A 25,202-nucleotide genomic window follows, 5' to 3' on the forward strand; every position below is an offset into this window, starting at 1 on the left:
ATCTTTTATCATCAAACAACTGTACGATTCATTCAGACTCCCTATATTTATATCAGTTTAACTCATAGAAACAGGCAGAGGAGTTGCTGAAAAAGAAAATACATATCTCTATGGAGTTAGTATAGAATTCTGAAAAAAAAAAATTATAAAGAGGAACTAAATTAATAGTATTTACTTGCAAGTGTTATTGTGAAAAGTAATGGAATTATTCATATTACATTTTGAGACCCATTTAAACATGTAAGCACTCAATACATGCTTGCTCTTATTACAGATGGTTTTGTTACTAGGACTTAACATGAAGCCAGCCAGTTCCTCTAAATCCCATTCACTTGTTAAAATTAAACACGTAAAAATATATTTCAGGTTCTCCAAAAATTACAGTTTTGAATGTAAGGGAGATATACCATATCAGGAATTAGAATTATTTATTTTTAAATATCTATATGACATAATAAGTATTGTTCAACTTCGAAGGCTCTTAAGTATTCCTTTTAAAAAGTAGCTCTGTCTTGTAACTATAACAGAGCATAATGACTTTTGTTCTTCTCCATTTAAGCTACCGGGGGCTCTAAATACAAACATGTTTGTATTTACTAATTCATAATCTTCACCCAGTTCTAGTCATTTTCCTCCATTCATTTTTAGGCTCATGGCGGTCAACACACAGGAGTCATGTTTATGTCAGGAGAGAAATTAAAACAGTTGTGGAACAAAAAGATCTTCCCAAATCTTGTAGTTCTTAAATTCTCAGAATTTGTTGTTGTTTTTTCTTAGACTCACTTGCTTCTTCCTATCTTTATGACCCAGTGGCTAGTATTTCAACAAACATGAAAGCTGAGAAACTAATTGATTTTGAAGAAGTAAAGCTGAAAAAATGAATAAGGTGTGTGGTTGAAAATTATATAAGATAAAAGTTACTTATATACAATTGGCGAGAATTCGGCTATTAAAGCCATTCTGGAAGGCATCTGGCTGCAAAATGAATTTACATGTGAATGTGTTATGAGCAATGTGTTTACTTTTAGTATTTCTAGTGATCTAGGCTGTAGACATACAGAAGCAAAAAACAGAGGGTTTTTTGCTCTGTAAGTGAGAATAATCTAACTCTAGTTTAAGCAAAAAGAGGGATTCACTGGTTTACCAAACTGAGAAATAAAATATGAAGAAAGGAATAATGATGGTTGCCTCAGACATATGAGAAACTAAGGACTAGAATATTTTCAGTATTCTTTCTTCCTCACTTTCATTATCTCTTGTAAACATAGAGGAAAATATAGTCATTGGTACATCCCAATCTTTTCTGGGGTACATCCCAATCTTTTCTATTTGCAGCATCCACTACCAGAGAAAGAATGGGTAATTTAGAAGTCCTTGTAATAGATCTTAAGTATTGTGGTGAGAAGAGATCCAGTTCCTGTGAAAAAAATTACTAATTCTATTTATATGGGAGTGGGGGTGTACAAGAGATCCTTGTAGGTGAAGAAAGGAAGAGGATGGGTGGCTACCCAAGTGATACACATTTTAGCCTCAGTTTAATACTAATGAATATTTCAAACTACTGAAAATAATAAAAGGCAAATGAGTGCTTAAATATGTGAACAAACACACAAATGAAAGAGCATTTGAAGCAAAATGCTACTGTAAAAATATCCTAACCCAATCCCTCAAATATGGTGCTATTTAGTGTTTATTGAATAAATACATTAATAAATATTTGAATAGCTGTTTGTTGATAAGGATATTTCCTACTTTGACCCAAAAAGGGGTCCACAAAAATAATGCAAATTAGTGTGTTTTATCAATTTAATAATATCATTGTTATATAGTGGGAAAAGACAAATTAATATTTGTTCTAACTCTATTATGAAATAATCTAACAAATATATATATGCAAATATATCAAAATTGAAAAAAATATATATATGCTTCTGTTAGAATAGATAATCTTATTTAAAGAATTAGAATATTTTATTGAGACATGCTATTGTAGGTAAGTGGGTATACTGCTGAACCTGTTTTTACAGATATTATTAAAATAAATACATCTAGCTTTGTTTTCTGGCAATCATTTTCCCACAAACGACATTTCATTAACCCACCAGTTTCCATTTTAACTCCTTGTATATTAGTTGCAAAGTCTGTGTGGGCATCTCCTTGACACTTATAGTATGTAAGTAAAATCCCATTTTTATCCTTAAGAGTATCTGAAATTATAAAGCAAAAATAAATTGCTGATGTTTTCAAAAGACAAAATGGATGAACCACTAATGAGACTGATAAAAGAATACAAAGAGAAAGCACAAATAATGCAGGGTAGCCCATGAAAATACATCACTGCAGTACTAAAGAATTTTTAAAAGATAACGATAATATATTATGAACAGTATTTCATTTTATTTTATTTTATTTTTAATTGATAAATACTTGTATATATTTATGGGTACACGATGATATAATACATGTGGAAAAATATGAAAACATATGTGAAATATTTTTAAGAATGCAATTTTTACAGCTATCATGAGACAAAATTGGTAATCCACATAGTAATAAGTGAAGCTAGTAAATTTATAATTTAAAATATTTAAATTTTTCCAAAGCAAAACCAAACAAACAAAACACTGCTCTAGGATCAGATTTTTGTTCACCAGTAAATTCTATCAAATATTTCAGAAAAGTAATCCCAATCATGGAAAAATGCCTACAGTAAATGAAAAGAAAGAGAGAACCTACCTTAATGAGCCCAGAATAACACTAACATTTAACAGACAAGGACATAATCAAGAAAAATTTCATGCCAGTTTTACAAATGAACATTGAAGCAAAAGACCTAAGTAAAATATAAAAATAATTGCAACATTTTAGAAAGTCAATATAACAAGAACAAATGATAAATTTCTGTAATTCCAGATTGGATTAATAATTGAAAAACAATAAATATAAGTTGCCATATTAATAAACAATAAAAATCTTAGAATTATCTCAATTTGATGAATATACTTGCTAATTTTAGTCGACATTTAAATAATAAATTCTGTTAACCTTATTAAATCCACTTAAAATCTAAAAACTAAACTTAGCTAACTGGAAATGGGATGTAACTTCTTTATTTTATTATTATACTTTAAGTTTTAGGGTACATGTGCACAATATGCTGGTTTGTTACATATGTATACATGTGCCATGTTGGTTTGCTGCATCCATTAACTCATTATTTAGCATTAGGTATATCTCCTAATGCTATCCCTCCCCCCTCCCCCCACCCCACAACAGGCCCCGGAATGTGATGTTCCCCTTCCTGTGTCCATGTGTTCTCATTGTTCAATTCCCACCTATGAGTGAGAACATGCGGAGTTTGGTTTTTTGTCCTTGGGATAGTTTGCTGAGAATGATGATTTCCAGTTTTATCCATGTCCCTACGAAGGACATGAACTCACCATTTTTTATGGCTGCATAGTATTGCATGGTGTATATGTACCACATTTTCTTAATCCAGTCTATTGTTGTTGGACATTTGGGTTGGTTCCAAGTCTTTGCTATTGTGAATAGTGCTGCAATAAACATACGTGTGCATGTGTCTTTATAGCAGCATGATTTATAGTCCTTTGGGTATATACCCAGTAATGGGATGGCTGGGTCAAATGGTATTTCTAGTTCTAGATCCCTGAGGAATTGCCACACTGACTTCCACAATGGTTGAACTAGTTTACAGTCTCATCAACAGTGTAAAAGTGTTCCTATTTCTCCACATTCTCTCCAGCACCTGTTGTTTCCTGACTTTTTAATGATGACCATTCTAACTGGTGTGAGATGGTATCCCATTGTGGGTTTTGATTTGCATTTCTCTGATGGCCAGTGCTGATGAGCATTTTTTCATGTGTTTTTTGGCTGCATAAATGTCTTCTTTTGAGAAGTGTCTGTTCATGTCCTTCACCCACTTTTTGATGGGGTTGTTTGTTTTTTTCTTGTAAATTTGTTTGAGTTCATTGTAGATTCTGGATATTAGCCCTTTGTCAGATGAGTAGGTTGCAAAAATTTTCTCCTATTTTGTAGGTTGCCTGTTCACTCTGATGGTAGTTTCTTTTGCTGTGCAGAAGCTCTTTAGTTAATTAGATCCCATTTGTCAATTTTGGCTTTTGCTGCCATTGCTTTTGGTGTTTTAGACATGAAGTCCTTGCCCATGCCTATGTCTTGAATGCTATTGCCTAGGTTTTCTTCTAGGGTTTTTATGGTTTTAGGTCTAACATGTAAGTCTTTAATCCATCTTGAATGAATTTTTGTATAAGGTGTAAGGAAGGGATCCAATTTCAGCTTTCTACATATGGCTAGCCAGTTTTCCCAGCACCATTTATTAAATAGGGAATCCTTTCCCCATTGCTTGTTTTTGTCAGATTTGTCAAAGATCAGATGTTTGTAGATATGCAGCATTATTTCTGAGGGCTCTGTTCTTTTCCATTGATCTATATTTCTGTTTTGGTACCAGTACCATGCTGTTTTGGTTACTGTAGCCTTGTAGTATAGTTTGAAGTCAGGTAGCGTGATGCCTCCAGCTTTGTTCTTTTGGCTTAGGATTGACTTGGTGATGTGGGCTCTTTTTTGGTTCCGTATGAACTTCAAAGTAGTTTTTTCCAATTCTGTGAAGAAAGTCATTGGTAGCTTATGGGGATGGCATTGAATCTGTAAATTACCTTGGGCAGTGTGGCCATTTTCACAATATTTATTCTTCCAACCCATGAGCATGGAATGTTCTTCCAACCCATGAGCATGGAATGTTCTTCCATTTGTATCCTCTTTTATTTTATTGAGCAGTGGTTTGTAGTTCTCCTTGAAGAGGTCCTTCACATCCCTTGTCAGTTGGATTCCTAGGTATTTTATTCTCTTTGAAGCAATTGTGAATGGGAGTTCACTCATGATTTGGCTCTCTGTTTGTCTGTTATTGGTGTATAAGAATGTCTGTGATTTTTGTACATTGATTTTGTATCCTGAGACTTTGCTGAAGTTGCTTATCAGCTTAAGGAGATTTTGGGCTCAGACAATGGGGTTTTCTAGATATACAATCATGTCATCTGCAAGCAGGGACAATTGGACTTCCTCTTTTCCTAATTGAATACCCTTTATTTCCTTTTCCTGCCTGGTTGCCCTGGCCAGAATTTCAACATTATATTGAATAGGAGTGGTGAGAGAGCACATCCCTGTCTTGTGCCTGTTTTCAAAGGGAATGCTTCTAGTTTTTGCCCATTCAGTATGATATTGGCTGTGGGTTTGTCACAGATAGCTCTTATTATTTTGAGATACGTCCCATCAATACCTAATTTATTGAGAGTTTTTAGCATGAAGGGTTGTTGAATTTTGTCAAAGGCCTTTTCTGCATCTAAGGAGATAATCATGTGGTTTTTGTCTTTGGTTCTGTTTATATGCTGGATTACATTTATTGATTTGCATATGTTGAACCAGCCTTGCACCCCAGGGATGAAGCCCACTTGATCATGGTGGATAAGCTTTTTGATGTGCTGCTGGATTGGTTTGCTAGTATTTTACTGAGGATTGTTGCATCGATCTTCATCAAGGATATTGGTCGAAAATTCTCTTTTTTGGTTGCGTCTCTGCCAGGCTTTGGTATCAGGATGATGCTGGCCTCATAAAATGATTTAGGGAGGATTCTCTCTTTTCCTATTGATTGGAATAGTTTCAGAAGGAATGGTCCCAGCTCCTCTTTGTACCTCTGGTAGAATTCGGCTGTGAATCCATCTGGTCCTGGACTCTTTGTGGTTGGTAAGCTATTGATTATGGCCACAATTTCAGAGGCTGTTATTGGTCTATTCAGCAATTCAACTTCTTCCTGGTTTAGTCTTGGGAAGGTGTATGTGTCAAGGAATTTACCCATTTCTTCTAGATTTTCTAGTTTATTTGCATAGAGGTGTTGGTAGTATTCTCTGATAGTAGTTTGTATTTCTCTGGGATTGGTGGCGATATCCCCTTTATCATTTTTTATTGCATCGTTTTGATTCTTCTCTCTTTTCTTCTTTATTAGTTTTGCTAGCAGTCTATCGATTTTGTTGATCTTTTCAAAAAACCAGCTCCTGGATTCATGGATTTTTTGAAGGGGTTTTGTGTCTCCATTTCCTTCAGTTCCACTCTGATTTTAGTTATTTCTTGCCCTCTGCTAGCTTTTGAATGTGTTTGCTCTTGCTTTTCTAGTTCTTTTAATTGTGATGTTAGGGTATCAATTCTAGATCTTTCCTGCTTTCTCTTGTAGGCATTAGGTGCTGTAAATTTCCCTCTACACACTGCTTTGAATGTGTCCCAGAGATTCTGGTATGTTGTGTCTTTGTTCTTGTTTTCAAAGAACATCTTTATTTCTGCCTTCATTTCGTTATGTACCCAGTAGTCATTCAGGAGCAGGTTGTTCATTTTCCATGTAGTTGAGTGGTTTTGAGTGAGTTTCTTAATCCTGAGTTCTAGTTTGATTGCACTGTGGTCTGAGAGACAGTTTGCTATAATTTCTCTTCTTTTACATTTGGTGAGGACAGCTTTACTTCCAACTATGTGGTCAATTTTGGAATAGGTGTGGCGTAGTGCTGAAAAGAATGTATATTCTGTTGCTTTGGGGTGGAGAGTTCTGTAGATGTCTATTAGGTCTGCTAGGTACAGAGCTGAGTTCAATTCCTGGGTTTCCTTGTTACCTTTCTGTCTCGTTGATCTGTCTAATGTTGACAGTGGTGTGCTAAAGTCTCCCATTATTACTGTGTGGGAGTCTAAGTCTCTTTGTAGGTCACTCAGGACTTGTTTTATGAATCTAGGTGCTCCTGTATTGGGTTCATATATATTTAGGATAGTTAGGTCTTCTTGTTGAATTGATCCCTTTACCATAATGTAATGGCCTTCTTTGTCTCTTTTGATCTTTGCTGGTTTAAAGTCTGTTTTATCAGAGACTAGGATTGCAACCCCTGCCTTTTTTGGTTTTCCATTTGCTTGGTAGATCTCCTTCCATCCCTTTATTTTGAGCCTACGTGTGTCCATGCACCTGAGATGGGTTTCCTGAATACAGCACACTGACAGGTCTTGTCTCTTATCCAATTTGCCAGTCTGTGTCTTTTAATTGGAGGATTTAGCCCATTTACATCTAAAGTTAATATTGTTATGTGTGAATTTGATCCTGTCATTATGATGTTAGCTGGTTTTTTTGCTCTTTAGTTGATGCAGTTTCTTCCTAGCCTTGACGGTCTTTACAATTTGGCATGTTTTTGCAGTGGCTGGTACTGGTTGTTCCTTTCCATGTTTAGTGCTTCCTTCAGGAGCTCTTTTAGGGCAGGCCTGGTGATGACAAAATCTCTCAGCATTAGCTTGTCTGTAAAGTATTTTATTTCTCCTTCACTTATGAAGCTTAGTTTGGCTGGATAGGAAATTCTGGGTTGAAAATTCTTTTCTTTAAGAATGTTGAATATTGGCCCCCACTCTCTTCTGGCTTGTAGAGTTTCTGCTGAGAGATCAGCTGTTAGTCTGATGGGCTTCCCTTTGTGGGTAACCCGACCTTTTTCTCTGGCTGCCCTTAGCATTTTTTCCTTCATTTCAACTTTGGTGAATCTGACAATTATGTGTCTTGGAGTTGCTCTTCTCGAGGAGTATCTTTGTGGCCTTCTCTATATTTCCTGAATCTGAATGTCAGCCTGCCTTGCTAGATTGGGGAAGTTCTACTGGATAATATCCTGCAGAGTGTTTTCCAGCTTGGTTTCATTCTCCCCGTCACTTTCAGGTACACCAATTAGATGTAGATTTGGTCTTTTCACATAGTCCTATATTTCTTGGAGACTTTGTTCTTTTCTTTTTATTCTTTTTTCTCTAAACTTCCCTTCTCACTTCATTTCATTCATTTCATCTTCCATCGCTGATACCCTTTCTTCCAGTTGATCACATTGGCTCCTGAGGCTTCTGCATTCTTCATGTAGTTCTTGAGCCTTGGCTTTCAGCTCCATCAGCTCCTTTAAGCACTTCTCTGCATTGGTTATTCTAGTTGTACATTCGTCTATTTTTTTCAAAGTTTTTAACTTCTTTGCCATTGGTTTGAATTTCCTCCTGTAGCTTGGATTAGTTTGATCGTCTGAAGCCTTCTTCTCTCAACTCGTCAGTCATTCTCCGTCCACTTTGTTCCGTTGCTGGTGAGGAATTGCGTTCCTTTGGAGGAGGAGACACGCTCTGCTTTTTAGAGTTTCCAATTTTTCTCCTCTGTTTTTTCCCCATCTTTGTGGTTTTATCTACTTTTGGTCTTTGATAAAGGTGACGTACAGATGGGTTTTTGTTGTAGATGTCCTTTCTGTTTGTTTGTTAGTTTTCCTTCTAACAGACAGGACCCTCAGCTGCAGGTCTGTTGGAGTTTGCTAGACGTCCACTCCAGACCCTGTTTGCCTGGGTATCAGCAGTGGTGGCTGTAGAACAGCAGATTTTGGTGAACTGCAAATGCTGCTGCCTGATCATTCCTCTGGGAGTTTTGTCTCAGAGAAGTACCCGGCCGTGTGAGGTGTCAGTCCGCCCCCACTGGGGGGGTGCCTCCCACTTAGGCTGCTCGGGGGTCAGGGACCCACTTGTGGAGGCAGTGTCCCCATTCTCAGATCTCCAGCTGTGTGCTGGGAGAACCAGTACTCTCTTCAAAGCTATCAGACAGGGATGTTTAAGTCTGCAGAGGTTCCTGCTGTCTTTTTGTTTGTCTGTGCCCTGCCCCCAGAGGTGGCGCCTACAGAGGCAGGCAGGCCTCCTTGAGCTGTGGTGGGCTCCACCCAGTTCGAGTTTCATGGCTGCTTTGTTTACCTAAGCAAGCCTGGGCAATGGCAGGCATCCCTCCCCCAGCCTCGCTGCTGCCTTGCAGTTTGATCTCAGACTGCTGTGCTAGCAATCAGTGAGACTTCATGGGCGTAGGACCCTCTGAGCCAGGTGCGGGATATAATCTCCTGGTGTGCCGTTTTTTAAGCCTGTTGGAAAAGTGCAGTATTAGGGTGGGAGTGACCCGATTTTCCAGGTGCCGTCTGTCACACCTTTCTTTGACTAGGAAATGGAACTCCCTGACCCCTTGCACTTTCTGAGTGAGGCAATGCCTCGCCCTGCTTCGGCTCATGCATGGTGCACTGCACCAACTGTCCTGCACCCACTGTCTGGCACTCCCTACTGACATGAACCTGGTACCTCAGATGGAAATGCAGAAATCACCCATCTTCTGCATCACTCATGCTGGGAGCTGTAGACTGGAGCTGTTCCTATTCAGCCACCTTGGCTCCATCCACCCTCTCGGATGTAACTTCTTAGTCAAATGGTATCTACAAAAATCTAAAAAAGCATAATTAATGGTAAGATTATAAAAGTTTTCTTGTGGATCTCATTTGATATCATTATTCACATGTATAAGCATTCTCTAAATGAAAACTTCAAAATAATTTAAGGAAATATATAAGAATTTTTAAATTAGTTTATTAAAATACCTGGACACAAGTCAACACAAGACAATCAATTGTATTTTTATGTAATTATATTTTCTGAAAATGCAGACCTTGAGGAATAGTACCACTTATTGTATTAAACATATGAAATATATCAAAACAAAAACTATTAAACCCTAATGAAAGAAATTATAAACCTCAATAAAAAGAATTTATCATGTTTACTGATTGAAATATTCTTTATATCAAAGATACTAAACCCTTTCCCTAAGTTAACCTATAAATTTAATAGAATCCAAACATATATTTCATAGTTAAAATATGTGAATCTAAAAATCGATAGGTTTATTTTAAATCGTATGTGAATGTTCAAGAGTCCAGGAATATCATAGACAATATTGAATAGTAAACATAACAGAAAAACTTTATTGTTTATCAAGACTTATTACAAAGTTATAGTAATTTGGGCAACATACTATTGGCTTTAGGGTAAACTAACAGCCCAATGATCAGAGTAGGAGCCCATAAGCAAATTCACTCATATATGCCCAATTCACTTATGGAAAGCTTTGGAGGAAGAAGCAACTTATCAATAGATAGTGTTGGGTCAGTTGACAGTTATAAAGAAAAAAATTAGTTTGCTCTTGCTTCTCTACCTCTTTTAATTTTGATGTTAGGGTGTTGATTTGAGATCTTTGTAGCTTTCTGATGTGGATATTTAGTGCTGTAAATTTCCCTCTTAACAGTTCTTTAGCTGTGTCCCAGAGATTCTGGTATGTTGTCTCTTTTTTCTCACTGGTTGCAAAGATCTTCTTGATTTCTGCCTTAATTTCATTATTTACCCAGGGGTCATTCAGGAGCGGGTTGTTCAATTTCCATGTAATTGTGTGGTTTTGAGTGAGTTTCTTAATCCTGAGTTCTAATTTAATTGCACTGTGGTCTAAGAAACTGTTATGATTCCAATTATTTTGCATTTGCTGAGGAGTGTTTTACTTCCAATTATGTGGTTGATTTTAGAATAAGTTCCATGTCACACTGAGGAGAATATCATGTTCTGTTGATTTGGGGTAGAGAATTCTGTAGACATCTACTAGATCCACTTGATCCAGAGCTGAGTTCAGGTCCTAAATATCCCTGTTAATTTTCTGTTTCGTTGATGTGTCTAAATTTTCTGTTTCTTTGATCTAATACTGACAATGGGGCGTTAATGTCTCCCACTATTATTTGTGGGAGCCTATAGTCTCTTTGTGGTCTCTATGAACTTGTTTTATGAACTTGGGTGCTCCTGTATAGGGTGCATATATATTTAGGATAATTAGCTCTTTTTGATGAATTGATCCCTTTACCATTATGTAATGCCCTTGTCTTTTTTGATCTTTGTTGGTTTAAGGTCTGTTTTGTCAGAGACTAGTATTGCAACCCCTGTTTTTTTTTTGTTGTTGTTGTTTGTTTTCCATTTGCTTGGTAATTTTTCCTCCATCCCTTTATTTTGAGCTTGTGTGTGCCTTTGCACATAAGATGGCTCTTCTGAATACAGTACACCAATATGTCTTGACTCCTTATCCAATTTCCCAGGCCTAGTATTTTAATAGGGGCATTTAGCCCATTTACATTTAATGTTAGTATTGTTATGTGTGAATCTGAGCCTGTCATCATGATGATATCTGGTTATTTTGCACACTAGTTGATGCAGTTTCTTCATAGTATCATTGGACTTTATATTTTGGTGTGCTTTTGCAGTGGCTGGTACCAGTTTTTCCTTTCAACATTTAGTGCTTCTTTCAGGAGCTCTTATGGGGCAGGCCTGGTGGTAAGGAAATCCCTCAGCATTTGCTTATTTAGAAAGGATTTTATTTCTCCTTTGCTTATGAAGCTTAATTTGGCTGGATATGGAATTCTGGTTTGAAAATTCTTTTATTTAAGAATGTTGAATGTTGGCCTCCAATCTCTTCTGGCTTATAGGGTTTCTTCTGAGAGGTCCACTGTTAGTCTGATGGGCTTCCCTTTGTAGGTGACCTGGCCTTTCTCTCTGGCTGCCCTTAACAGTTTTTCCTTCACTTTGACTTTGAAGAATATGATGATCGTGTGTCTTGGGGTTGATCTTCTTGGGGAATATCTTAATGGTGTTTTCTGTATTTCCTGAATTTGCATGTTGACCTGTCTTGCTAGGTTGGGGAAGTTCTTCTGGATAATATCCTGAAGTAAGTGTGTTTTCCAGCTTGTTTCCATTCTCTCTGTCTCCTTCAGGTACTCCAATCAATCGTAGGTTCAGTCTTCTTATGGAGTCCCATATTTCTTGGAGGCTATGTTCAATCATTTTCATTCCTTTTTCTCTATTTTTGTATGCATGTCTTATTTCAGTAAGGTGATCTTCAAACTCTGATATCCTTTCTTCCACTTGGTTGATTCAGCTGTTGATACTTGTATATGCTTCAGGAAGTTCTTGTGATGTGTTTCTCAGCTCCATCAGATCATTTATGTTCCTCTGTAAACTGGTTATTCTAATTAGCAATTCCTTTAACCTTTTATCGAGGTTCTTAGTTTCTTTGTATTGGGTTAGAACATGCTCCTTTAGCTCAGGGTAGTTTTTATTACCCATCTTCTGAAGTCCACTTCTGTCAATTCATCCATCTGATCCTTCATCCAGTTCTGCACCCTTGATGGATAAATGTTGCAATCATTTGGAGGAGAAGAGACACTCTGGCCTGTTTGGTTGATTCTTTCTCATCTTTGTTTGTCTAGTTTCATTCTTTGAGGCTACTGACCCTTGGATGGGGTTTTGGGCCATACTACCCAAAGTAAACTACAGATTCAATGCTATTCCCATCAAACTACCATTGACATTCTTCACAGAATTAGAAAAAAACTGTTTTAAATTTCATATGAAATACAAGAAGACCCTAAATAGCTAAGACAATCCTAAGCAAAAAGAATAAAGCTGAAGGCAGCATGCTACCTGACTTCAAACTATACTACAAGGCTACAGTAACCAAAACAGTATGGTACTCGTACCGAAACAGACAAATAGACCAACGGAGCAGAACAGAGACCTCAGAAATAACACCATGCATCTACAACCATCTAATCTTTGATAAACTTGACAAAAACAAGCAATGGGAAAAGGATCTTCTATTCAGTAAATGATGCAGAGAAAACTGGCTAGCCATATGCAGAAAACTGAAACTGGACCCCTTCCTTACACCTTATAAAAATTAACTCAAGATGGATTAAAGACTTAAATGTAAAACTCCAAACCATAAAAACCCTAGAAGAAAACCTAGGCAATACCATTTAGGACACAGATATGGGGAAAGACTTCATGACAAAAATGCCAAAAGCAATTGCAACAAAAGCCAAAATTGACAAATGGGATCTAATTAAACAAAAGAGCTTCTGCACAGCAAAAGAAACTATCATCAGCGTGAACAGGCAACCTACAGAATGGGAGAAACTTTTGCAATCTACCCATCAGACAGACAAAGGTCTAGTATCCAGAATTTAGAAGGAACCTAAACATATTTACAAGAAAAAAAAACAACCCCATCAAAAAGTGAGTGAAAGAGCCAGGCCTAGTGGCTCACGCCTTGTAATCCTAGCACTTTGGGAGGCCAAGATGGGTGGATCACCTGAGATCAGGAGTTCAAGACCAGCCTGGCCAATATGACAAAACCCCATCTCTACTAAAAATACAAAAAGTAGCTGGGCATGGTGGTGGGTGTCTATAATCCCAGCTACTCAGGAGGCTGGGGCAGAAGAATTGCTTGAACCTGGGGGGTGGAGGTTGCAGCGAGCAGACATTGCGCCACTTCATTCCAGCCTGGGGGAAAGAGCAAAACTCGGTCTCAAAAAAAGAAAAAAAAAAAAGTGGGCAGAGGATATGAACAGACACTTCTGAAAAGAAGACATTTATGCAGCCAACAAACATATGAAAATAAAGTTCAGCATCACTGATGATCAAAGAAATGCAAATGAAAACCACAATGAGATACCAACTCATGCCAGTTAGAATGGCAATTATTAAAAAGCCAGGAAACAAAAGATGCTAGCGAGGCTGTGGAGAAATAGGAACACTTTTACTTGGTTGGTGGGAATGTAAATTAGTTCAACAATTGTGGAAGACAGTATGGCGATTACCCAAGGATCTAGAACCAAAGATACCATTTGACTCAGTAATCCCATTATTGGATATATACCCAAAGGAATATAAATCATTCTACTATAAAGACACACAAACACATATGTTTATTGTAGCATTATTTACAATAGCAAAGATGTGGAACCAACCCAAATGCCCATCAGCGATACACTAGATTAAGAAAATGTGGTACATATACACCATGGAATACTATGCAGCCACAAAAGGAAATGAGATCATGTCCTCTGTAGGGACACGGATAAAGTTGGAAGTCATCATCCTCAGCAAACTAACACAGGAACAGGAAATCAAACACCACATGTTCTCACTCATAAGTGGGAGCTGAACATTGAGAACACATGGACACAGACAGGGGAGCAACACACCAGGGCCTGTTGGATTGTGGGAGGTGAGGGGAGGGAACGTAGAGGAGGGTTCAATAGGTGCAGCAAACCACCATGGCTCACACATACCTATCTAACAAACCTATATGTTCTGCACATGTATACCATTTTGGGGTTTTGTTTTTTGGAAGAAATAAGAAAAAATTATTAAACTTGATTTCTATAATATATGTAAACGTATACAAGTATACTGTAAGAGCTAACTATGAAAGAAAGGCAACAGACTTCTACTAATAATATACAGTGTCTCATGAATTCATGATAGGAAACGTTTTCTTAAGCAGGACATGAAAATAACTAATTATAAAAAGGGGATCTGATAAATTAGACTGTCTTAAAATAGGAACTTCTTTTCAAAAATGGCATGTGGAAAAGTCTGAAAAGTAAAGGTGAAACCATGAAATGATATTTGCAATCTATGTAAGTGATAAAGTGCTTGTAACTTCAACATATAAAGCATTTCTACAAATTAAAACATGCAGAAGTGATCTTGGGAAATAATATACAAGAAGTTAAAATAACTATTTCAAAAAAAAAGAATATCTAAATGACCAATACATACAATATGTGCTTTGCTCCATTAGTTCTCAGTGGAATTTTATTGTAGGCTATTGTGCTCCTTTTTGTATTTTCTATGTTTTATCCCTAATTTCAGCTTTTGGTTTTTTTTTTTAGCCTTGCTTGGCCAGCATCCTGCTTTAAGAGTGTGTCATGCATTTATCTTTGCTCCAACACTTCTCCAGCACCAAGAATGCCAGTAAAAGCCAACTGGGCAAGTAGGCATGCCTGGAAGTAGGAGAAGTCTTGGATAATCCTCTACCAAGAGAGAACTAGAGTCAATGAACAATAACCAACCACTTTGTTGATCCATCTTTGGGAAATGGCATTCTGTATACACTTCAAAAGGTCCTGGACAGGAGTAATCTCTAGTTGCCCACAGTGCTGACCTCTATAACATACATTTGTATTAAGTTTTCCTTTTTCTATCATTCCCTAAGGTCCTTCACTACTGCATCCTTGGAATACCTTCTGCACGTAATTCCTATTCTTAGGCTCTGCTTTCATGAAGAAACTGAAGCTAAGACAAGACATATAAATTAAGGCCATAGTAATATTCCTCTAAGCATGTGTCACAAAGAGTTCAGCTAAAACCTAGAGTCGGTAAGAATATGAGACAAAAGTCTGATACAATGCTGATGAGAATGCAAATTAATATTCTCATTTTGTAAAAGAGTTTAGCATTAACTATTATAAAGATAAGCATGTGTTTTTTTTCCCAACAAAATTTCTGGGCATATATTCTAAATGGCATGTGGAGGAATGTTCATAGTGACATTTTTCGTGATAACAAAACACAGTAAACTAATCCAAAAATGTGTCAACCATGTAATGAAAAAAATTTGATCTATCCATACATTGAAATATGACTGAATATAAATGCACCATAGTTACGTGAAAAATGTATGTATAACTCTAATAGACATGTTCAACAAAGTATGTCAAACATAATAGAATAGCAATTTTTTTTTTTTTTTGAGACAGAGTTTCGCTCTGTCACCCAGGCTAGAGTGCAGTGGTGCAATCTCTGCTCACTGCAAGCTCCGCCTCCCAGGTTCATGCCATTCTCCTGCCTCAGCCTCCCAAGTAGCTGGTACTACAGGCATCTGCCACTACACCTGGCTAATTTTTTGTATTTTTAGTAGAGACGGGGTTTCACCGTGTTAGCCAGGATGGTCTCGATCTCCTGACCTCATGATCCACCCACCTCACCCTCCCAAAGTGCTGGGATTACAGGCATGAGCCACTGCGCCTGGCCTAGAATCACAATTTTATAATTCAAAGTAGATAAAATTTTAAAACAGGTAAAACTGATTAATTATATTTATATAGTGAAATATGAAGATAAGCATGGGTCAACTTTTGGTTTTCAGTCCATCATATTAGGAGCTTGGAAATCATTATTCCATCTTAATAACTACAATGCTAAACACACTAACAACTTTTTTCTTAGATCCTTAAGGGAAGTGAAGTCACAAAGCAAAACACTGATTCCAAAAATTGAATGATAGACAGGCAGATACACAGCAGAAACCCAGGAGCTGAAACCTCTTGGGAATCAGTACTAGAGTAGAAAAGTCTGAAATGCAATTGATAAATTTCTGGAGGCTCAGTGTGGACAAGTCTGAGAGGCAAAATCTTTAGGGGAACCCAGTCATGGGGGAGTCCCCACCCCTTTGTGAGTTTTACCTTCCACAACTTGATCATATCCTCACAGTGAATATTGAAGAAAACAACCTCATGATTTCAGAAAGGGGTGGAAAAAAAATCATTTTTGAAATACACCAGGGTACTTTGTTCTTAATAAGCATGCCCTCAGGAGAAATGAAATGAAGACAGTTTAACCTGCCAGGGTTTTATCAGAGCCTAATGACCTGGGAGAACAGAAAGACTCAGCTCTAACTCCTTCTAGAATTCCATGTGAGAGAAGAGTCAACTCCAGTAGATTCTAGCCATCCTGTCTCAAATAAGGGGAGTGGGGGTTATGACAGGCACTTGTGCAGTTCACAGCCTAGAAGCATAGTCTTACTAAAAGGCTAAGACTTAATTGTAGGACTATAGAACACTTCCCCTCCCCCAACACCTAACCACAACATCGCTATTTACCAGTGTTCATTTTACCCAGTACATGATGACCAGCTACCAAGAAAAAATTACCAGGCATAGTAAAAGACAAAAAAAAAATTTAAAGAGACAGAAAGGCTTTAGAACTAGACTCAGACAAGCCAGGATGCTGGAATTATCGGAGTCGACTTTTGAAACAATTATAATTCATACAATAAAAACTCTAAAGGATAAAGTGGAGCACATGAGAGAACAGATGGGTAACATAACCAAAGAGATAGAAATTTCAAAAGAGAATTGAACTATGTTATCTTTCTTTGCAGATGACAGGATTGTGTATGTAGAAAAATCCAAATAATGGACAAAGAAATTTCTAAAACTAATAAATGATTATAGCAAGGTAGCAGAACACAAGATTATATAAAAGTCAGTCACTTTCCTAGCCCCAAGTGAAGAACAAGTAAAACTTGAAATTAAAAACCAAAAGAAATTACATTGACACCCCCCAAAATGAGATAATTAAGCATAAATCTAACAAAATATATACAAGATCTATATGAGTAAAACTATAAAACTGGTAAAAGAATTCAAACAGAAATAAATGGAGAGTTTTTCCATGATCATGGGTCTTCATAGAAAATAGTCATTATTGTCAAGATGTCAGTTCTTCTCAACTTGATCTATAGATTCAATGGAATCTCAATTAAAATCCTTGGAAGTTATTTTTGTCTATACAGACGAACTGATTCTAAAGTCTATACAAAGAGGCAAAGGACCATAATAGTCAACACATTATTGAATGAGGAGAACAAAGTTGAAAGATAAATTTTACACAACTTCATGATTTACTATAAAACAACAGTAATTAACACAGTGTGGTATTTTTGAAATAGACAAATAGATGGTTGGAACATAATGGAGAGCCCAGAAAAACACTTGTGTAAATATAGTCAACTTATCTTTGACAAAAAAGCAAAGGCAATGCAATGGACGAAAAAGAGTCTTGTCAATAATTGCTGCTAAAAACACCTGGACATCCAAATGCAAAAATATTAATCTAGACACAGATCTTATATCTTTAACAAGTATTAACTCAAAATAGACCATAGACTTAAATATAAAAGCAGAGACTATAGAATTCCCAGAAGATAATACAGGAGAAAATGTAGATCGATTTGGTAATGAGTTTTTAGATAGAGCAACTAAGGCACAATCCATAAATAAAAGAATCAATAAGCTGGACTTTGTAAAATTAAAAATGTCTGCTCTACCAAAGACAATGTTAAGAGAATTTACATATAAGCCACAGACTGGAAAAAAAATATATTTGCAAAGGACACATCTGATGAAGGATTGGGTATTCAAAATATAAAAAATAACTCGCACAACTCAACAATAAGAAAACAATTCTATTTAAAAATGGGTGAAAGACTTGAACAGACATTTCACTAAAGAAGATATACACATAGAAATTAAGCATGCCAAAAGATGTTCAGCATTATGTCATTAGAGCATTGCAATTTAAAACAACAGGGAGATACCACTACACATCTATTAGAATGATCAAGATCCAAAACACTGACAACACCAAATGCTGAGGAAGATGTATAACAACAGTAACTCTGATTTATGTCTGATGATAACAGTAAATGGTCAGCCAGTCTGGAAGCCAGTTTCGCAGTTTCTTACAAACGTGGCCTGAACATCCCCTCCAGTAATCACACTCTTTGGTGTTTGCACAAAGAATCTGAAAATTTATGTCCAGCCTGAAATCTGCACACATATGACAGTTTTATTTACAATTGTTAAAATCTAGTGTTAACAAAAAGTTGCCCTTTAGTAAGTGAATAAAAAAACTATTATACATCCAGGCAATGGGCTATTATTCAGTACTAAAAGGAAATGAGCTACAGCCACTCATTGTGGTTCACACCTTTCGTCCCTGTACATTGGGTGACTGAAGTGGGTGGATCACTTGAGGTCTGGAGTTTGAGACCAGTCTGGCCAATATGGTGAGACACTGTCTGTGATAAAAATACAAAAATTAGTAGGGCATGTTGGTGCATGCCTGTAATGCCAGCTACTTGGGAGGTTGAGGCACAAGAATCACTTGAATCTGGGAGGCAGAGGTTGCAGTGAGCAGAGACTGCACCACTGTACTCCAGCCTGGGTGACAAAGCAAGACTCTGTCTCCAAACAAATTTTAAAAAGGGGTCGGGGGGTTGGAGGAAGCTTAAATGCATATTATTAACTGAAAGAAATCAATCTAAATAAGCTGTATACTGTGTGAGTCCAACCAGATGATGTTCTGAAAAGGCAAAGCTAGAGAGACAGTAAAAAGATAGTGGCTGCCAGGAGCTAGTGAGGATAAAGAGATAAATAGGTGCAACATAGAAGATTTTTAGAACAGTGAAGCTATTCTGTATTATACTATCTTCAATGGTGAATACATGTTATTGTACATTTGAAATTAACCTATTGTTTACTCATCCAGATATTTTAATATAATGTTTAGAAGGTCCAAGCTTTTCTTCACCACAAAGAATGAGAATTTTCTAACAGGTTGATTTTTTTAACGACCTAAGGTTATAATATGAATGGTGCAAGAAATTTAGGAGTCATTTATTATCTTATTCAGTTATTTCTATTTAATGACTTTATAAAGTTTTTCCACGAGAAGTTTTTCTTAAGCCAGGCATAAGGAAGAGGGAGAAGAATTTCTTGTTATTCTCCTCTTTTCTTAGGTAGGTGATAACTTACAGCTGTTTCTCTCTCTAGGCATGGATGTAGAAGTGATCATGATTTGTCAACAATTCTCTGCTAGTGGTAGAATCTTATCAGAATCCATACCAGAATTATAAGCCCAGTTTCCACATCACTCCACAATATTTTAAGACAATGATTTTATCTAACTTACTTAATTTAGAAAGCAACTCCAGATTTTTTAATCTAAGAAAAATGTTAATAATACCTTATGAAAATAAGTATGTGGTAAAGCATTTCTGTCCATCAGGAACATAAATATATACATAAGAAATCTAGAGGAAAAAATTTTAACATATGCCAAGAAATCTGGAAATATTAATATTACTTGGCCCACTAATCCCAATTCCAGAAATATCACATATATAAATATATGTACAGGAATGCTCATCACTATAATGTTTATAATAGAAAACCAATGGGAATGACTTAAATATCCAAATATAGAATTATCATTTTCAAGATTTTTAAAAATTCAATGATTTTATAAAAACTATATAGTGAAAATTTATAATATACAAATGATACATGAGAGAAAGCACTGAAAGAGAACTCTGCCAAAACATTAACAAGTGATATTCCTGGATTGTAGAAGTAAAGGATATAGTCTTTTCCTCTTTATAGAATTCTAAATAATCTACAGTGACATGCATTGTAAAAATTGTCTGTGAAGGAAGTAATAGAATTTCTTGTTATTGAAGTTCATACATGCCCTTGCTTCACCATGGTGCCCCTAAAGATTTAAGAAGCATTAAGTTTTCAAATCCCATAAGTAGTACCAGTATAAATTTTTGCTTAATATTTCAACAGAACTTACTGTAATATGCATAACAATTCTGTGAAGCTGGAAGTTTTCTGGAATTTGAAATGTGTTTAGCCCAAACTCTGCTTCCCCATACTTTCACATATGCATCTTCAGTAAATATAAATCACTTTTGACCTCAATATTCAGAATCCAGGATATTGTGTAATTGAACTTACCAGCTCAGCTCTTGTTATCCCACTAGGTGTTTGTTTCATAGTGGAACATCAGAACTTTGTAGATGAAAAAGTATGTCTCTTTGGTAATGGTGTTCAACAGAATGTTAAAAACACACATTAATTTGGGGATATTAACTCTTCTGCAGACATACCCAGGATTTTAAGATGATGCATTAATATATGACCACATCTCTCTGAATCTTCATTCTATTTAAAAAAAATGAATCTTTATAGTGAAAAGCATGATTCCATAATTGGTCTAATTATGTAAGTTGTAAACTTTGTAGCTGATCTTAATGATGTAGAAAGAAATGAGGACAACATTAAACGAGTAATATTCAAATGAAAGCGATCCAACACTTACCTATGAACCTTGGTAATCTGGAAAATACTTTCTGTAATTTTAACCCTTAACATATATGAAAAATAGAACAAGAATAAGAACCCATATTTATGAAAGGCAAGAAGTCAGAATCAAAAAAAAAAAAAAAACAAAAGAAATTGGCAATCTTACACTGGTACAAATTGACTGGTAACAATCATGTTTTAATTCCTATGTTTCTTATATTTGTTTCATTAAACAAAGTAAAGCAGTTGAATGGGGGAGGATACACTGGTTACTAGTGGCCCAGTCTTAGATACATTCCTTGTGATGTAACAACCTTAGGTGAAGCTGCCCTTACTTGTCCTAATTCAATTAGTGAAAAAGTGCTAAGAGAACTGGACCCTGGTCATGACATGAGGCTTCCCTAGTACACATATCCCTTGCTTGGGTGATGTGGTTCAACATCTTTCTTTCCTGAGATAAATAACCACATTTGAGAGATTGGAGTTTTTTTCCAAGCCATTTTTCCAAGAAGCATCACCTAATTTGCATTTGTCCTCAGTCATATGCATCTTGAAGAACAGTGCTGGGGCCATGAAATTATGCTTCCTGCTATGGGTTCAAGAGTTAAGGGCACAAGAGGATGAGCCATCAGTGCTTTTCCTGCATTTATTCACAACACTTTAATAAATCAGCCTAATTTCGGAGACTTGTTTTAAGTGCTTACTTCTCGTGCCCTATGTTATTGAGTTATAGATAAATTGAATAAGCTAAATCTATTATCTATTATTCCTCTCTCTAGATTACTCAGTGGAAACCTCATATAGATACTCCTATAGACAATGATCAAAACTACTGCAAATGAAATTAAATTTAAATTTTTACAATGATGACGTTAGCTGAAGAAACTGAAATTCATAGTATTTGAACTAGTACTGGAACATAGATTTGAACATAAATTTTATTATGTTTAAATATTTTATTATTATTATTTTATTTGAACATAGATTTATTAAACATTGGGCCCACATTTCACTATATCACTAATTTCCAACAAGTCCAAGAGCTGTACAAATTGCCAAAATAATTTGAGACAATCATAAATGAATATAAAGTTATTTATCATTCTTTTGAAGCCACCTTTTCTATCCTCATGTATAACCTTTCATATATCTATGACGATGAATAAAGAGTTGTTCACACATGTTCCAAATAACTAAAACTTGCATCTTGAAACAAATATTTTAATGTATTAATAATTTTCAGTTTTGATATTTGCATATGCAAGTTATATACTGATAACCTGTTTTATGTTTAATCTAGGATGAAATTAAGTATTTTCATATTTTATAGATTTATAGATTTTCCTAAACAATAATCCTGAGTTCATCTAACTCTCCCTGATAATCAAGTGTCAATTGCTCCTCGGACTGGTTTATTCCTACAGGAATCTTCTCTGATTCCTATGCTTTGTAAGATTCTTTTGTTTACATTTTATGAGCTTTATCTTTTGGCTAAGCTACTCATTGAAATTCTCAATGAGCACCTTGTCTATCTCCCCTTTCTACTTTGTTCTTTGTAATTGACTATAGTCTGAGATCTTGTGTAATCCTTATTGTAAAATTTGATATATACATAATATATATAATTTTACATATAACATATTTAATATGTAATACAATATTAATATTATATAATTCTATTATATTTTATATATGACATTATGTATAATTATATAATATACATTAATATTTTATATATAATCATATCTGTAACATTATGATATATTAATATTGTATAATTATATAATGGAATTATATTATAAATAAAATATATTTTATATTATATATAAAATACCATATATTATATATAAATATATATTATATATAAAATATCATAAAAAATATATAATATATTATATATAAAATATCATATAATATATATAATATATTATATATAAAATATCATATAATATATATTATATATAAAATATCATATATAAAATATATAAGATATATTTTTATAATATATAATAACATATATAAATTATATAACAAATTATATATATAAAGTATTTGAGGGCACATATATATATATAAAATCCTTGTTGTAAGATAAAACAATATATGTATAAAGATCTGAGAGGCTATTCTAATATTTAAATGAGTGAGAGACAGAGTCATTGACTTGGAGACTTCAATTTTTGCTTGTCTGGTTATTTGAGTTGGTTAGTGAGGTGGGAAGGTGATAAGAAAGGAAAATATAGTAGCTCCTCCTTTATCCATGGGGAAATACGTTCAGGACCCCCAGTGAATACATGAGGTCACGGCTAGTACCAAATCCTGTATATACTGTGTTTGTCCTATACATACATACCTATGATAAAGTTTAATTTATAAATAAGGCACAGGAGACATCAACAACAATAATAATAAAATAGAACAATTATAACACTACACTGTAATAAAAGTTAGCTGAATGTGCTCTCTCTCTCTCCCAAAATATCTTAGTTTCAGACTATGGTTGACTGTGGGTAACAAAAACCATGGAAAGTGAAAATGGGACAAGTAGGGGACTACTATAATTGGTAAAAGAATAATTGAAAAGAAATATTTTGCAAGTTTTTAGAAAATTCATTAGGAATACAAAACCTTAGTATTTATACAACTTTAGAAATCTCCAGAGGCTATTTCCCATTAATGAGCAAAGTACACTATACAAAATGAGGACATCACTATACATCCACAGTGCTAAAGAACAAAGAAGAAAGTACTTCCTTCATCAGAGGAAGTACTGCAGAGTTGGTTTCTGCAGAAGGAAAAGGGAGTGTCTCCACTCTAGAAAAATATCTCCAACTGCCTCTGTGACTGTGTCCTCCTTTTCTAATTTTCTCCAAACGTCAAAAGCATTAACCTAATATTTGGAATATAAAATATTACTTGAGGGCACATATAACTAGGTGTAAAAACTGTATGAATTTATCAGCCTTCCACCAAGATATGACCTACAGTCTACCTTTATGTGGTGAAAAGACACAAGAAGACCTGAACACAGGAATCCATGTTTTCTTTCCTGTCCTCTTCGATAGGGGATAGAAAGATAAACTGACCCAGGCCTACTGTCTTAAGAGAGATTTCTGGCCATAGTTGTCTCCACTTAAACTAACTTAAATTTCATGCCAATATCTTCAGGTCCCAAGATCATACAAATAACCAGAGGATCATTCTTTCTCAAGTCTGAAATTGAAACTTTCAGAAAAATACTGGTTCCAGCTTAAAGCATGTGTTCCAAGCTGTTCACTAGAATTTGGCATTAAAATGTAGCAGGTACCTTGGGAGGCTGAGATGGGGAGATCACGAGGTCAAGAGATCGAGACCATCCTGGCCAACATGGTGAAACCCTGTCTCTACTAAAAATACAAAAATTAGCTGGGCATGGTGGCACGTGCCTGTAGTCCCAGCAACTCAGGAGGCTGAGGCAGGAGAATCACTTGAACCCAGGAGGCAGAGGTTGCGGTGAGCCGAGATGTATTCCTTCACAGACAATGAGGTGAGCTCCCAAAGGGAAGCATAGCTTTGAAGAACATTATAAATGTGTTCACTGAGAGAACTAAAATTACAAGAAGGCAACATGTAAGTGGGTAAACTAAATAAAAATAAACCATAGTGCCAAGTCTCCATGGAAACTCTAGGAGAGTAAGCATGTATGCCATAAACATCATGCTGAGAAAAAAAAAAGAAAAACATATCAGCATATGCCTTGCTAGAATTTAAAAGAATTTTAAAGATGCTAGTTCCTATATGCTACCGAGATGGCAACTGACCAAGACTCCGTCTCAAAAAAAAAAAAATAAATAAATAAGGACCAGGTACCTACCCAGCTGACGATAGAATGTCATGCTGATTTTCACTCACTGCTGTTCCTTTTATACAGCTCCCTTGAGGTTCTCACTAGAAGAGAGGTGACTAGCAGGCAGGACCCATTCATTATGTAAGCAAGTTCCATCAAATATAATATATTCAAACACCAACTTTGCTTAGAAAAACCTCTAAATGTACATATGCATTGATGCGCTGAATGAGCATCTGCCACTATGCTAGTTAATGACGAATATAAGTAGGTTTAGAATAAGCAATTACGAACAAAGGAATATATATATTTCCAACTTCATTTAGAGTAATCGTAACATTACATTAATCTCTACTTTAAGGAAACTTAAAAGGAACCTATGAACTAAACCTTGAATGAGACACATTATAACTTCTAATGAAATTTGCTCAGACCTTCTTCATGTTCATTTTCCTCAATATTTTATGAAAAGTAACATTTTCATCAACTATTTCACAGCAAGTTGGAAGTCCTTGTGGCATACTAGTTTTTTTCAATTCAATAAAAACAATTATTAAAATACAAACTCCCAGAAGGGAGAACCTTTGTCCTCTATTTGGGCTGCATTATACTTAATATTTTTTTTATAATACCAGTGATTATGAAGATGATGCTGTGTCCAAACGCAAAAGGACATATTTCATACTGAGGTTGTT

The sequence above is a fragment of the Hylobates moloch genome, unplaced genomic scaffold (assembly GCF_009828535.3).
Source record: "Hylobates moloch isolate HMO894 unplaced genomic scaffold, HMol_V3 SCAFFOLD_5, whole genome shotgun sequence".
Lineage (NCBI taxonomy): Eukaryota > Metazoa > Chordata > Mammalia > Primates > Hylobatidae > Hylobates > Hylobates moloch.